Raw genomic sequence first — 13916 nt, 5'->3', positions numbered from 1 at the left:
CCTCCTGTGTGAATGGTACCCCTAGGTCCCCCTGCTGTGTGTCCGTAAGGGAGGGCAATTGTATATTTGCAAGGTAGTCTATTATGGACGCCGATGAGACCCTCAGCTGTGACCTGTATAGGGCCTGGTAATGACGTACAAAGGCTTGGTGTATTTTACTCTGTGTGTATACCATCTCTCCCTCTGCCGTTCGGAGGGCGGATACCGGCTTTGTGCGGTTCTCTTGTCTGACTAGCCAGGCCAGCAGCCTCCCGGGCTTGTCGCTGTGTTGATGTACGCGCGCCGAGTGAGCCGCATAATTGATGTGTCTCAGTCGTTCCAGCAATGTCGTGTGTTCCGCTCGGGCCTCGTTTAGTTGGTCGCCCGACCCTGCCACCGCTACCTGCTACCAGCGGAGCAAGTCTGCCTCCACCCTGCGCAGGTCAGCTTCTAGTGTTTTCTGCATGTTCCCCTGCGTGCCCAGGCAGTGTCCCCGTATCACCACCTTGAAGGCGTCCCATTCGACCTGTGGGGAGGACGCTGTGCCCGAGTTGTCTGTGAAGTATTGTGCTACGCAGGCCTGCAGGGAGTCTCGGATGGGGGCATCCAGCAGTAGGGCTGGTTGTAAACGCCATGTGGGGATGGGCGGATGTGGGCATCCCAAGCCATTTGCAGCGTGTGTGAATTGTGATCCGAGTGCGTTCGGCCAAGGTATTGGGAATCTGTGATGTGTGGCAACAGTTCCGGTGACACCATGTACCTGTCTAGGCGGACATGTAGCGCGTGCGCCCCCTGAGTAGTAAGAGTATATCTTGGTGTTAGGGTTGTGGGCTCGCCATGCATCTTTTAAATCCCACTGTGCCGCCCACTGTGTGAGTGCTCTCATGGCTCCCAAAGATGTTGCATCCGGCTTGGGTGGGGCCGAGCAGTCCAGCTTGGGATCCAGCACTGTGTTGTAATCCCCCCCAATATCCAGGGGACACCATGGCAGGGCGCCAGCTTCTCCGAAATACTCGCTAGGAAGCCCCCCTGGTCTGTGTTCGGAGAGTAAACGGATGCCAGAACCACAGGCTGCCCATCCATGCGGCCTTTCACCAACACAAACCTCCCCTCCGGGTCTGTGAGGACATCTGTCATGGTGAAGGGAGTACCCGGCTTCACCCACAGCAGCGCCCCAAGGGCAAACGAGGAATACTCCGTGGCATACAGTTGCCCCCTCCATCTACGACGCAGTGCGGCCACTTCCGCCAAGTTCAAGTGTGTTTCCTGCAGGAGTGCAATGTGTATCTGGTGCCTTTTCAGGTAGGAATATATTTGATAATGGCGCGCTGGTGTGTGCATGCCTCTAATATTCCAGGTGCATATTGTTATCGTAAACATTCTCGCAGTGTAGACTCCCCCCCACCATAGCCACGAACATCAGCCCAACACAGGCCCATTGTATCTCCTTTTCCAGCTCTCCTGCGACCACCCACCCCAATACACTCAGCAATGTTCAGGAAGACATTAAGGAGGGGAAAAACAAAGAACAACAATAACCAACTGTGGGTGAACCCCCTAGAATACCAAAAGGGCAGTGGCGAAACGGGCCACCGTCCATGCTCTCGATTGAGAGGGACAACCATACAAGTCTTTATGGGTATCGTACGCTAAGCACAGTCCTGGCAGTTCAGATGATCAGTCAGAGGAGGAGATCAAGATCCTTCCCCGAGCCATATGGGACAGGTAACTGGCAGCCAATGTCAGTGCTCTGGGATGTGGTGCCATTTGTCCCGTGGGGGGCCCCGTTCCAGCCAGCCATAGCAGGGGAAGGAGAAAAGGGGGTGGGGTACATTTCCGGGGCCTCTGGCGAGAATGGCTCCCCGTTGACTGGGGCCTGCGGTCAGAGGGGGCGCGGGAGGAGCACGGGCCAAAAGACAACCCCACCACCACCATTCTCCATTTGCATCAGCACCATTGGGGCAGTACTCACTGTGTCAGTTATCCACCGTCCATCTAGCAGGCAGGGGGGGAGAAGATTTCCCCGGCAGCATCGGGCATCAGCCGCGCCTCAGCGTCCAGTCAGCTCGCGCCGCCATCCCCCTGCTGTGGCGGGTACCTCACAGATGACTCGTATGGTGTCAAAGAAACAGGTCAGCTGTCTGTGGCGTGATGTCCGGTAGGTCCACCGAGATCTGAGTCTGGAATCCCATATACGGCTTCATCATCATCGCTAGGGACTGTCTGTTGGCCGGCATCCAGGACAGCCTCCGGGGATGGCGAATTACTCAATTGGGAGACTCTCTGGAGTGCATCCTGTTGTTCCTGAAGCATTTGGTCCGTCGGCGGAGAGTGTCGTGACACTTCCTCCGGGCGTTGGGTCTGCTGTGCTCTGTTTCTGCGGCGGCGTCACGGCCCGCGTGATCGCGGCCTCGCCTCGCTGCCCTGCGCCTGTCTGGGTGCCGTGTCCGTGCCCCCGTCCAGCCACTCACTGACCTCCTCGGGAATGTTGAAGAAGTAGGTCTTGTCTCTTGCCACCACTCTCAGCTTTGCAGGAAAGAGCAGGGAATACTTAAGGCCTGCGGTGCGGAGTCTTCGCTTCACCTCCATGAAGTTGTGCCTTTGACGTTAACTTGAACAGTGTAGTCCGGGAAGAACATTATTGTTGCATTGTCTATTCGAATTTCGCTGAGGCGCCTGGTTTCTCGCAGCACCATGTCCCGATCCCTATAATTCAGTATCTTGAAGAGCAGCGGCCTCGGATTAGCGCCGGTAGTGTGAGGCCTCGTTGGCACTCGATGCGCCCGCTCCACCACGAAGTAGGGCGAAAGCGTGCCTTCGGGTAACAGGTTCCTGAGCCAGTCTTCAACATGTTGGGCAGGTTGGGTCCCCTCCCATTTTTCCCGGACCCCCACGAGCCTGATGTTGTTGCGTCTCGCCCTCCCTTCCGCGTCCTCGGCACGGTCCTCCAGGAACTCCACTCTGTTCAGGAGGTCCTGCACTTGCCTGTCCGTCTGGGTGACCTTGGGTTCGATCTTCTTCACAGCACCCTCCAGGGTTTTGGTCCGATCGGACAGTTTCCTGTGGTCGTCCCTTAGGTGGGTCAGGTCCACGGCGACAGTGTCTATTTTGGTCTCTAATGAAGTTCTGGTCAGTTGGAGCGACTGTTCCATGCGTTCCATAGCTGCTAGCACGCTGTCCAGCCTCGCGGTCACCTGGTTGGCGGCCATTTTGTTGAGCAACTTGTCTGTTTTACCCTTCGGCGGGGCACCTCCAGTCCCGGTGCGGGTCCGCACCCCTCCGGACATGGGCGAGATCGCCCGGCCAGTAGCCCTCCCACCCGGGCCACGCCAGCAGCACCTCCGGGATCACACCACCGCCAGGCGGTAGGTCCGTCAGCCAGCAGCCGCTCCTTCGGCCGGGGCCGTCGCCGTTGCGGCGTGGGAGGTCCGTCAAGCGGGTCTTCGCCTCTTTCCAATGTAGGTTCTCCGTGCCTTCCCAGGTGTGGCGGAGGACCGGGGGGCCAGGGCGGCGCGCGGGTCCACAGGGGCTGAGTTCTGCGAGCGGGGAGGTAAGGTAAGTCCGACAGCCAGGCCCAGGCCGCGGCCTCTCGAGCGTCCCCCCGCCCGCCGGGCAGCTACTATCCCCGCGGGGGACCCGCAAGCGAGTCCGGTGCAGAGCGGACTATTGTGTGCCCCTACCACAGGAAGACAGCCAGGCTGCCGAGGATTGCGGTGTGGCGGTCAAGATGAGGAGCCGGGCAGCTTCTCTACCAGCAGAGAATGCACAGTGCAAGTTCCATGTGGCCTCTTTGTGCGGGTCCCGCAATGCAGGCAGGCGCGGGAGGGACTCACCGGGCGACCCCGGACTCACCGCAACATCCCGAAGAGGAGTCCCGTCTGCTGGGTCCGCCACCTCGCCGGTGCCTCTCTGGCGTTGTCCCCCGAGCCGTGTCCGCGCCGGGCGCACCGCCAAGCAGCCAAACGGGCCTGCCCCACGCACGGAGCACCAGGCGTGCGGCGGCCGCGATGTTAGGGCCGGGTGTCCGCTCCTTCCTCAGCCCGGGCCCCCCGCAGGCATCCAGCAGCAAGGCGAGGCAAAGTCAGGGTCTCCAGAAGGTGTTCACAGCTTAGCGGCAGCCGGCCAGGGGGTCGCATTCGGTGAAGCGGGAATTGCCGCGTCCTCTCCTGGTTTCTCCGCCGGCCGGGACGCAGCAGGTCCCGCAGGAGGGTCGCAGGATAGTCCGGTGCCGACCGTGTCGGAGCTCCAATTTCAAAGGCGGCTAGAGTGCCGATAAGTGTCTCAGGGAGGTCCGCCTGCAGTTTCGGGCGGCTGCGATGAATTTTGGCGGAGAATCGGCTCAGGGAAGGGGAGCTTAACATGGAGCTCTACCCTGTTGCGACCTCCGCCATTGTGTGCTTAGCCACGCCCCCTCGCTTTGATCTGTTATTGCAGTGAGATATAGAAGAGCTGCGCCGCAGAGCTGAGCTGTGCAGAGATGAGCTGCCTTAGCCAGCCCAAGTAAAGGAGGCTGTTGGCTGGCCGAGGCTGAAGTAAAACTAACGGCGGCAGCCACCAGCACGCACCCCCGCCAGACACCAGCACGCACCCCCGCAGCCTTGAGCATACAGCCATGTCCAGGGCAAGCACCCCCAAGGCCCCTAGCCTCGAGTCATGCCCAGGGCAGACCTTCATGAGCGGCACTGGCTGCAAGCAGCTGATCAAGCGCTGCCTCCAGGGCCCATGAGTCTCCTTGTGCAAGGCACTAAAGTGAAACCAAAGTGCTGAGCAACGACGGGATGTCATGACAATCATCTTTCCTCTGCAACCAAATCCTTAAAAAACCTCGGTTCTATATCCACCATGCATAACCTAAAACATCCTGACTTCCTTGAACCCAAGTGCGCCGCTGCCGCCCGGGCTGAGCCTCCTGAGCAGAGCTGTGAGAATGAAAGCTGCAGCTGAGCCCTGAAGACGGCGCGGCCGCAACTCCCATTTTGACCTGCTACAAACCATACATTAGTTTGCAATGCTTCAGTTGTGTGCAGCAGGCGGAGGTCAGATAGCTCACAATGTGTCCACTGCATGCTGCCAGCAGCGCACCAGGCTCATGCTGCTTCACCTAATGGAGCACAGCTTCTACTACCGTGGTAGCACTTCACAGTTAAACACCTGCTGAGACTACGATTATGCGTGACAATGCATTTCAGTGCGGTAATGCGGATTACCACACTGAAATGCGCTAGTGTCACGCCTGATGCATGACACTTGGCAGGCATGCAAGGAGGGAATGAGATTGAAAATATCCACTGCAATGTATACGGTAAAATGTAAAGACTCAATACAGGACGGAGATGTTGATTCCAGGTGTAGTCAAACATTTGTCAAGAACAGCTTTTGCTGATAGACCCTTGAACTTGATGACAGATTGAAAGCATTTGTTACGCAAATTCTACCAATTAGGTACAACACCTCAAGGGTCACGCCGCAGGTAATATTAACAACATCCATAAATGCAGACTCGAAATAAAAAAGACCTGATTTATGTGGAAGACTCTGGATTTTTGAAGAAAAAATATACCTTTATTTTGGCTTCCTCTCACCTAAAAGTGCCTCTGCTTCTATATTGGTCAAAGGGGGAAAATGTATTTCCCGAGAGCTTTTTTAAATTTCTCGCTTTCCAGTTTTAAAATATTGTCATGTATGAGCACTGAGTCAGGGTTGCCTCGTGTGCAAGTTAAATATCACACTAAATCGAACTATTTTGAACACGGTGGCATTAAAGATATCCTTTCAGTGTCCGAAAGAAAGTCTTCTTCGGATTCCACGCAGAGAAATATCTTTCAAATTTCCACCTCCCAAAAGTACTTCAGTCCAAGATGGCGCCCAACGTTATAAGGAAGAGAGCGTCGTTTTCCTACTAAATTACAGACCTGTCCTCAAATTATTCTTATTCTCACGACTAGACCATAAGGTGTTTTCTAAAACCATTCATATTTCTTATTTACTTTAGCCTGCCCCCACTCGCTATTTCTATTCCCTCCAGTGTCTTGTTGGAGTCGTGCCGTTTTCAAGTCGACTGCAGCAGGTTTCCAAAAGCCAGAGTTTGTCCCTTTTCTGTGTCGGTGGCACTGGCGGGAATTTAGAAGCTGTAAAGCCGGGAACCGTGATGGAGACGGGGGCAGGAGCGGCGCAAGGTGCGGTATTTTAGGTTTGCAAGGCGTATGTATCTCTTTTAGCTTCTACCGTTTTCCCAAGCTGGTAGATTTATTTTTTGTTCTCGTAAAATGTTCTGTGCATAAAAAAACGTATGGGCACTGCAATGCTGCATGCAACGGGGGCGGGGTCAAAAGTGTGACAAAACAAGAAAAATATTCTGTACGTTTTTTTTGTTTTAGCTACTTATAAAATAACGTGCAGATTAAATAAAAAAAATAAATGTATAAAGTTGTTAGTGGGAAACGCACTATAATACGTTATGAAACCTCTGTTAGTTAATACACTGTAGAGGTCTGTGAGGAACCAAAGAGCCACATAATTAAATCTTGGTTGGTGTAGTGGAGAATAGTGACTTGTTTATTTTTAGATCTATGAGGTCACAGCCTGTGACGGATAGCACTGTGAATTTGTAAGTCATTATTTTAAACTTGCATTACACAGACTGGTACAAACAGGCATTGGCAAAGCCAATAGGTCTCGCCTTTGGGACCTTATAAGTGTTTAGCCATGCAGCACATTATCACCCACCGGGCAGATTTCTGTAATGGAAGTAGGACTTATGTGAAGTGCGCTCTTTCTTTCTCTCTCTCTTCTCTCCCTCTAACATCCACAGAGAGGTCAAGCGGTCATTGAAAACAGCTATCAGCCTGCAGCTCGGGAGATTTTGTGGTTAGACAAACAAATATTTCTGTGAATTTCCTAAAACTTATAAATGAAAGATCTTCTATTCGTTCTGCACTCTCTATGCACCCCACCACTACTACACCCTGCTTTACTCATTTTACATGAGTAGGTAAGACTCCTTGATAACACCGCACATAGTCAACGCCGCCCGAGCTCAGGCCTTGCTCTAAGGACACCTAGGCGTGCGTTTCCGTCTAGGAGGGTGGGAACAAGAGTTAACTCAAAACACATGTGAGCTCACATTTCTGACCAGAGGAACCTGCTTCGAAATAACAAAAAATGTCAGACCTCACGCTAGCCCCTCGCAGGAACCACAACGTTGAGCTCCACCTGACCGACAACACACTTCAGGCTGGCGAGAAACACCTAATCAGAATCCCATGTTGAGGCAAGGCCTGACCACATCATCACTCATTTCATTCTGACAACGGCAAATGTGATTCAAACATAAAATTCATTTTTATGTTAATGTTGATAGGAGTGAAGGATTGCATTGCCCTGGACATGCATGCACCCACACTCAGGCACACAGACACAGATGCATTCACATACACAGGCAAACGCACACAGTCATGCACGCACACACTCGCACAGATGCAGACACATATACGCATACACAGATGCACACACATGCAGATACACACACACACACACAGACACACACACTCACAGGCACACACAGATGCACACACACACATGCACACACACGGTTGCCACACACATGAACACAAACACCCAGGCACACACACTTTCATGTTTCCATCTGCGAGGCTAGGAGAAAGAGTTAATTCCAAACACCCTGAGTGTTCAAATCTAAGACGAGCAGAATTTTCTAGAACAAAACTGCTCCACCCGAGGCTCCGGCAGGAAGTAGTGTCAGAGCTCCAATGGACTTAAAACAGCATTACACCAGCATAGAAGATTAACCAGACCTACATGTTGAAAGAGAGGTCACAACAGTGTCTATTTTATTCTGACTACCGCAAAAGTTATACTAGAATGAAATCTGCCTCCTGGAACCTCTGACGCCGGACGCTTTTCACCAGGGCGGGGGACGGGTGCAAGGACTGCTGGACTCCGTTTCTCACCAGGGCGGGGGACGAGTGCAAAGACTGCAGAAGGGGCGGTCCGGGGTTGGCAGCAAAGCCAACAAAGGGAGGTGCAGGGCTGCTTAATGGAGCGGGGAGGGGATGGGGGGGGGCTCTTCTTTCACTCAGCACAACTGGGCTTTGCCGAAGAGCGTGTCGGGCAGAACAGATGCGCACACACACACAATTGCACAGACACACACAATAAATGCTAATGCTTTAATTTAGATTACATCATTTAGCACGGCCACAAGCACTTTAGCGGATCATTCAGAAAGTCTCTACAGGGCTGTAGTTCTGGCTTCGTCCATTTGCTTTGAAGAAACACACTTACGTCTTCTGCCCTGCTCTGCGTGAGTTTAATGTCCCCAGTTTAAACTGCTCCCTTTGCTTGTTTTCCAGGCAAGCTTCACAGTAACCAGAATATTTGTGATTAATTATTGGACTTCTTTTTTCACTGTACAGACAGGACACCTATGAACAATATAACAGTCTTTATGTTATAAGCAGATTTTAAATACGTTTTTTTAAATCTATTCACGAAAAAAGAACAAGTTCACGGTAAGAATGCGAAACATAATGGTGGGCGCTCCCGGCTGATGCGTTTGTTCCTCCTGAAGCTTGCTGCTCAAGTGATCACGCAATAACATTAAGGTCCCTGTAATGAGGTCACTGTGCTCTGCCAAGGACTAAGTTATTTACAAAACGTATGTGTCCCTGTTTTAAACGTTAGCTGAAGAAAACACGTTCTAAAGAGGCTTTGGGCCTCCGCGGTGCGGTGGGGGTGGGGCTGCTCCTTAGAAGTCACAGGGGCCCCTACAGATCCAGCTGCCCACGATCTATATAATTTAAAACAGTGCAACAGTAAAAAGATAAAGCAAACAGCACCGGGCTGGCCTGGCTCCAGCAGCACAGAAATTAAGGCGTCTGAACCTAAATGAATCATAGCCTGCAGTTAGCGATGCAGTCGGAGCAATGAAGCTTAAGTTTGCCCTCCGCCTCGGGAAATACATGAATGAAGAGCCCAACTCTGGGGAGTTTGTTGTGAATGGGGGAAAGGGGAGGGAGGAGCTGGTAGAATTCCCAATGAGGAGCCAGCATTTCCGTTACCAGCACACCCTCCTACGTCACGCCAAACAAAGATGGCGTCGGCCGGTCCACATGGGCCGTCCTAAAAATGGGCAAGGAGGTAACCAAGATGCCAGATTTCCAATCACCCGCCACCGTTTGCCATAAAAGATGACACAAGCCAATGGGAAACAGGGGCGGGGCTTCAAGTCCCTTCTGAATCCGTATTGATTGCAAAAACCCCTCTCATGGCGAGAGCAGCGCATGCGCGCTGCTAACGCCAGGCGAGACCAAAAAATAGGCTGCTACAAAATGCACAAAACGGTTTAAGATAAAATGGTGCTTCAAAAATATGGATTTTAGTAATACCCAGACTGTATGTAATGCATTGTTTTTTTTTTTTTTTACTCAACTATTTCCTTCAGCACCTCGTATGGGGTAGAAAGCGCTATATAAATACAATTATAATTAAAAGCGAGCACTTCACAGCTCAGTTGTTAACTCTTTGCACTACCACTCAAAAAGAATGAATCTTTGTCATCACAAAGCTTCAAGTGATTCAATCAATTAAAGCCAGTACTGGCTCCCAAGCATCCTTTAAATTTGCAGATTACCCTTTATGTTTGCAGATTAACCCCTTCCACGCTCATGACGAGCTGGGCTCGTCATGGTGTAGCCTCCTCGCACGCTGATGACGAGCCCAGCTCGTCGTGTAACATGGGTTTTTTAAAATCTCAGCACAGTGCCAAAATTCCAATAGCGCGCATGAGGTTTACTCATTGTGCACATTTTCATTTCTTTAAGGCAAGCAGGGACCCTGACAAAAAGCTTGTTTAGCTGCTTGCCCAGCTACGGTTTCACAGCACAGGAGACTTGCTGAATGACATTTCAGCGGAAGCATTTAAACGATTGGAATTAACCGTCCCAGAACGGTTGTCTTCTTCTTTTTTTTTTAAAGGGGAATTTTTTTTCGTTTATAGAAAAAAATTGTACATCGTGCCCTTCCAATCCCGCCCACTTTGAACTATGCTTTACAAGTGGTTAATTAAGTGCTGGTATCCATGTCAAGCAGGGGCAGAACTTGACCATTTAAAACCTTAGTGGTTGTGAATGGACTAAGTTGATTTCTGAGAGTTGGATGCTGCTTCTTGAATGGAAAACCAGTGCCCAGAGTGGTGGGTGATTGAGAGTTGTGTGGTGAGTGGTAGAAGGTGTCTTCTAGGAGTTTTCTCACAGGTTACTGGGACCACGGTTTTATGTCAGGCTTTATTATTATCCACTGTCTCTGAGTGTTCTTCGCATTTAGGGGCTGGTAATCCCATGCTGATAACTGGAAAAGCAAAACTAAAAGTACCAGAATGCAAAAGAAGTATTCTTTGGATTTGATAAGCCACTAATGCCTGACATGAGAACCTTAACAGTGGTGCATAGAAGGGTGTGGTGACTGACCGGGTGGAGGGGGTCAGTTGCTCTCAGAGTGGTAGTGGTAGGGTAAGGGCTGTTTAAAAAGTAATCACATGTTAAAGGATGCTCAGCTGGTGAAATATACTGTGGGGTGAATGGTGGATGACTTGATCTCTGGTGCACAGGACTGAGGTGAGCAGTGTTGGGTGGCCAGTGTACAGCTAGACAGGGCCTGGAACTCGAGGAGTTTGGGTCATCTGTACCTCCCAGAATGAAAGGAGGCTTCACCTGCCCGGCGCACAAACACTCCCCCTTGTGCTAACCAAACACAGGTCAAGTCAAGTCAGAGATTTATATAGCGCGCTACATACCCATAGGGTCTCAAGGCGCTTGAGGAAGGGGGAAAATTACTTGTCGAATATCCAAGTTTTAAGTTGCTTTCTGAATGCTAGGTGGTTCTGAGTAAGCCGAAGGTGAGTGGGAAGAGAGTTCCAGGTTTTGGCTGCCAGGTAGGAGAAGGATCTACCTCCCATGGTGGCTTTGTTGATGCGGGGAACAGTGGCCAGGGCTTGGTTGGAGGATCGAAGTTGACGGGAGGGGGTGTAGAAGGACAGTCGTGTGTTGAGGCATTCGGGTCCAAGTTCGTAAAGTGCTTTTTGTGCGTGGGTTAATAGGCGGAAGGTAATTCTCTTATTTACAGGGAGTCAGTGGAGGTTTTTCAGGTGACCAGAGATGTGTTCTTTACGCGGGATATCAAGTATGAGCCTGGCTGAGGCGTTCTGGATGCGTTGGAGTTTTTTCTGGAGTTTTGCGGTGGAACCGGCGTATAGGGTGTTTCCGTAGTCCAGGCGACTCGTGACAAGTGCGTGAGTGACCGTTTTTCTAGTTTCGGTGGGAATCCAGCGAAAAGTTTTTTTGAGCATGCGAAGAATGTTGAAGCAGGATGATGAGACAGCGTTGACTTGTCTGGTCATTGAGAGTGAGGAGTCCAGGATGACGCCCAGGTTCCGTGCGTGGTCCGTCGGGATGGGTGCTTTTCCAAGGGCCTCTGGCCACCAAGAGTCGTCCCAGGCGGAGGGGGAGGTACCTAAGATTAGGACTTCTGTTTTGTCTGAATTCAGTTTCAGGCGGCTGTGTTTCATCCACTCGGCTACTTCTTTCATTCCTTTGTGTAAGTTGTTTTTGGCGGTGTTGGGGTCTTTGGTGAGTGAGAGGATCAGTTGGGTGTCGTCAGCGTAGGAGATGATGTTGAGATTGTGTTGGCGAACGATGGCTGCGAGGGGGCTCATGTATACGTTGAAGAGGGTGGGGCTGAGTGACGATCCTTGCGGCACGCCGCAGATGACTTCAGAGGCCTCTGATTTGAAAGGAGGGAGCCGGACTCTCTGAGTTCTTCCGGTGAGGAAGGAGGTGATCCAATCCAGTGCTTTTCCTTGAATTCAAATCATTGCCCCCTACAAAGTTTTAAAGCAGGGCTCCTACTTTCAACCTTATGTTGTAAGTCCTGTTTTAATAATCTCCTGCCCCCACCAAAATAATGGCTTTGTTGTTTCACCTTGGGTACTGCTATGCTCCATGGGCAGCCAATAGTCACATTTAAAACATGAAAAGCTATGCAGTACCCATTGAGAAGCCTCTTCTCAGGCATGGAAGAAGGAGCATTTGCACTGGTAGTGGTGGCAACCCACGGTCCATTTTGGAAAGCATTTTCCATCCTACAATTTGTTGCTAATGAATCATACCTGCTCCTTCATTTTAGAGTTGAGCAGTCTGGTTGCAAATGACCTATTGCAGGCGTACCAAAAAAATACAGCGGCTTTCAACCCTCTGAATGCTTACCATTGGCTAACTTTATTATCACTCATTTGCTTGCTTTTTCACCAGTCGCTTTCCTTGTCCCAGATTGTCCACCTTGTGTTTGTCCCACCCTAGAGCATACCCTCTTTACTATATCTGATTGGCTGGCATCTATCCTTCTGAGGCTCACTTTTCGGGAACTTGTTTTATCTTTTTGGTTAAACACTCCATGGGAGTGGATGTATTTTCCACCTCTCCCGCATGTGTGTGCCCAAAAGCCTACCTCTGTGATACATGTTTCTCTCTTGTGTATTTCATGTGCTTCTCGCTCACTGATGTGCTTCTCCGTCTTGCCTGTGTTCTTTTTCACTAGTGTTTTTCTACCATGGCCCTCTGCGCTCTGTTTGTCTGCATGTGTACTTCCCCTGCCCCACGTTGATTTCTTCACCATGCAATGATTTTCGCCTGCCCTACCATCTCCCTCCAGTTGCTCTTTTCTAATTTATTATAACCACAAAACTTGATGTCACTATGTAGTGGGTTTTCTTGCCATTGTATGCTGAATATTTCCAAGTATCTTATTTACCCCTTTATGGATGTAGGATGTTTTCACTTCTCCTATAAAACTGGGTATTTCTGTGGTTATTTCCCTTTTACTTTGGGAATTCCCACAATGTAGTTCGCTCACCTATGTAGAATGCTGAAACTACATAGTCCATTCATTCCCTTGAAATAGTACACATGCTCCAGTATTTCAAGAGTCTCATTGTGATGATTTTATACAGTGTTCCAAATAATCTATCATTCTGTATTTCACTGTTGCAACCTTCCAAGTCAAGATTTAGTTTTCTTCATTTCCCTGCTGCAGAAGGTAAACATAAGTCTTTTGTCTCTACTTAATTCTGCATTCATTGATGTTTACACTGTTCATGTTAATATTTGCAAACAGAGTGCATGTTCATTTTTTATTTTCATTTTGTAATTTGAACTACGGTAGAGTTTTAAACCTAAACATTGGCCACCCACTACTAAGCTCGGACGTGAGTCCCAGGCTCTCCACATCACTGGAGTCAAACTATCCAGGCTGCTTGATTCCGGTCTAGGAAAGACATGGCTTGGTAGTTCGGGCTGGACTGTTCCCATGAGGCACAGGGTCAAGGCTGATTTGCATATAGCCAGTGTCTGACCTAGGGTGGTGTGGAGTGCAAAAAAAACGATGGATTTAGGCCCAGATCTTTGTACTGGGGTGAATGTAAGTCATTGTTCTGCATTCTGTCCATCAACTGTGTTTTTTTTTTGCAATTTTCACCCACTACTAAACCTAAAGTTATATATAAGTATCTCTGTTTTTAGCCTTTCTTTTCAGTTTACCTCTTAAGAGTAAAGATTATGCCTTTTTGCTTCTCTTAATGAAAGTTGGAGAGTGTATTTTGCCAATGAGAATATCCTATTGAGGCCTCATCCGTGTATGTTTTTGGTAAACTTGTTCTGAGCAGGAACCCCATTAGTGGTACAAGAAGCCCGAAAAGACAACGTTTGTTGTTCTGGGGCTTTTGTAACTTGTGTGTACTTTAGCAGAACTTGTATGACTTCTCATTTTAATTTAAAAATATATATTTTATTAAATGTTCAAGGTACATAAGGGTACTATTGCCTGCTGTACACATACTGAACATCCAGTATATCAGAGGTACCAAT

At 49.9% G+C, this 13916-nt stretch overlaps 1 long non-coding RNA gene across 3 annotated transcripts in view; it reads left to right on the top strand.

The window, feature by feature from the left end:
* Window positions 1-13916, top strand: part of LOC147673533 (uncharacterized) — a 93655-nt gene that overhangs the window by 70401 nt on the left and 9338 nt on the right. The window contains exon 1 of one of the 3 annotated variants that reach the window (XR_015302620.1): window positions 6057-6155. The exons of 1 other annotated variant lie outside the window; for it this stretch is intronic. This is a non-coding gene — a long non-coding RNA (uncharacterized LOC147673533). Of the gene's footprint in view, window positions 1-6056; window positions 6181-13916 lie in introns of those variants that run through there. One more of the 3 variants, XR_015302621.1, reaches the window with a different exon arrangement.

This window comes from Lissotriton vulgaris, chromosome 12 (genome assembly GCF_964263255.1).
Source record: "Lissotriton vulgaris chromosome 12, aLisVul1.2, whole genome shotgun sequence".
NCBI classification, from domain to species: Eukaryota; Metazoa; Chordata; class Amphibia; order Caudata; family Salamandridae; genus Lissotriton; species Lissotriton vulgaris.
The sequence above is the reverse complement of the archived record's forward strand: the minus strand, read 5'-3'. Positions and strand labels throughout refer to the sequence as shown.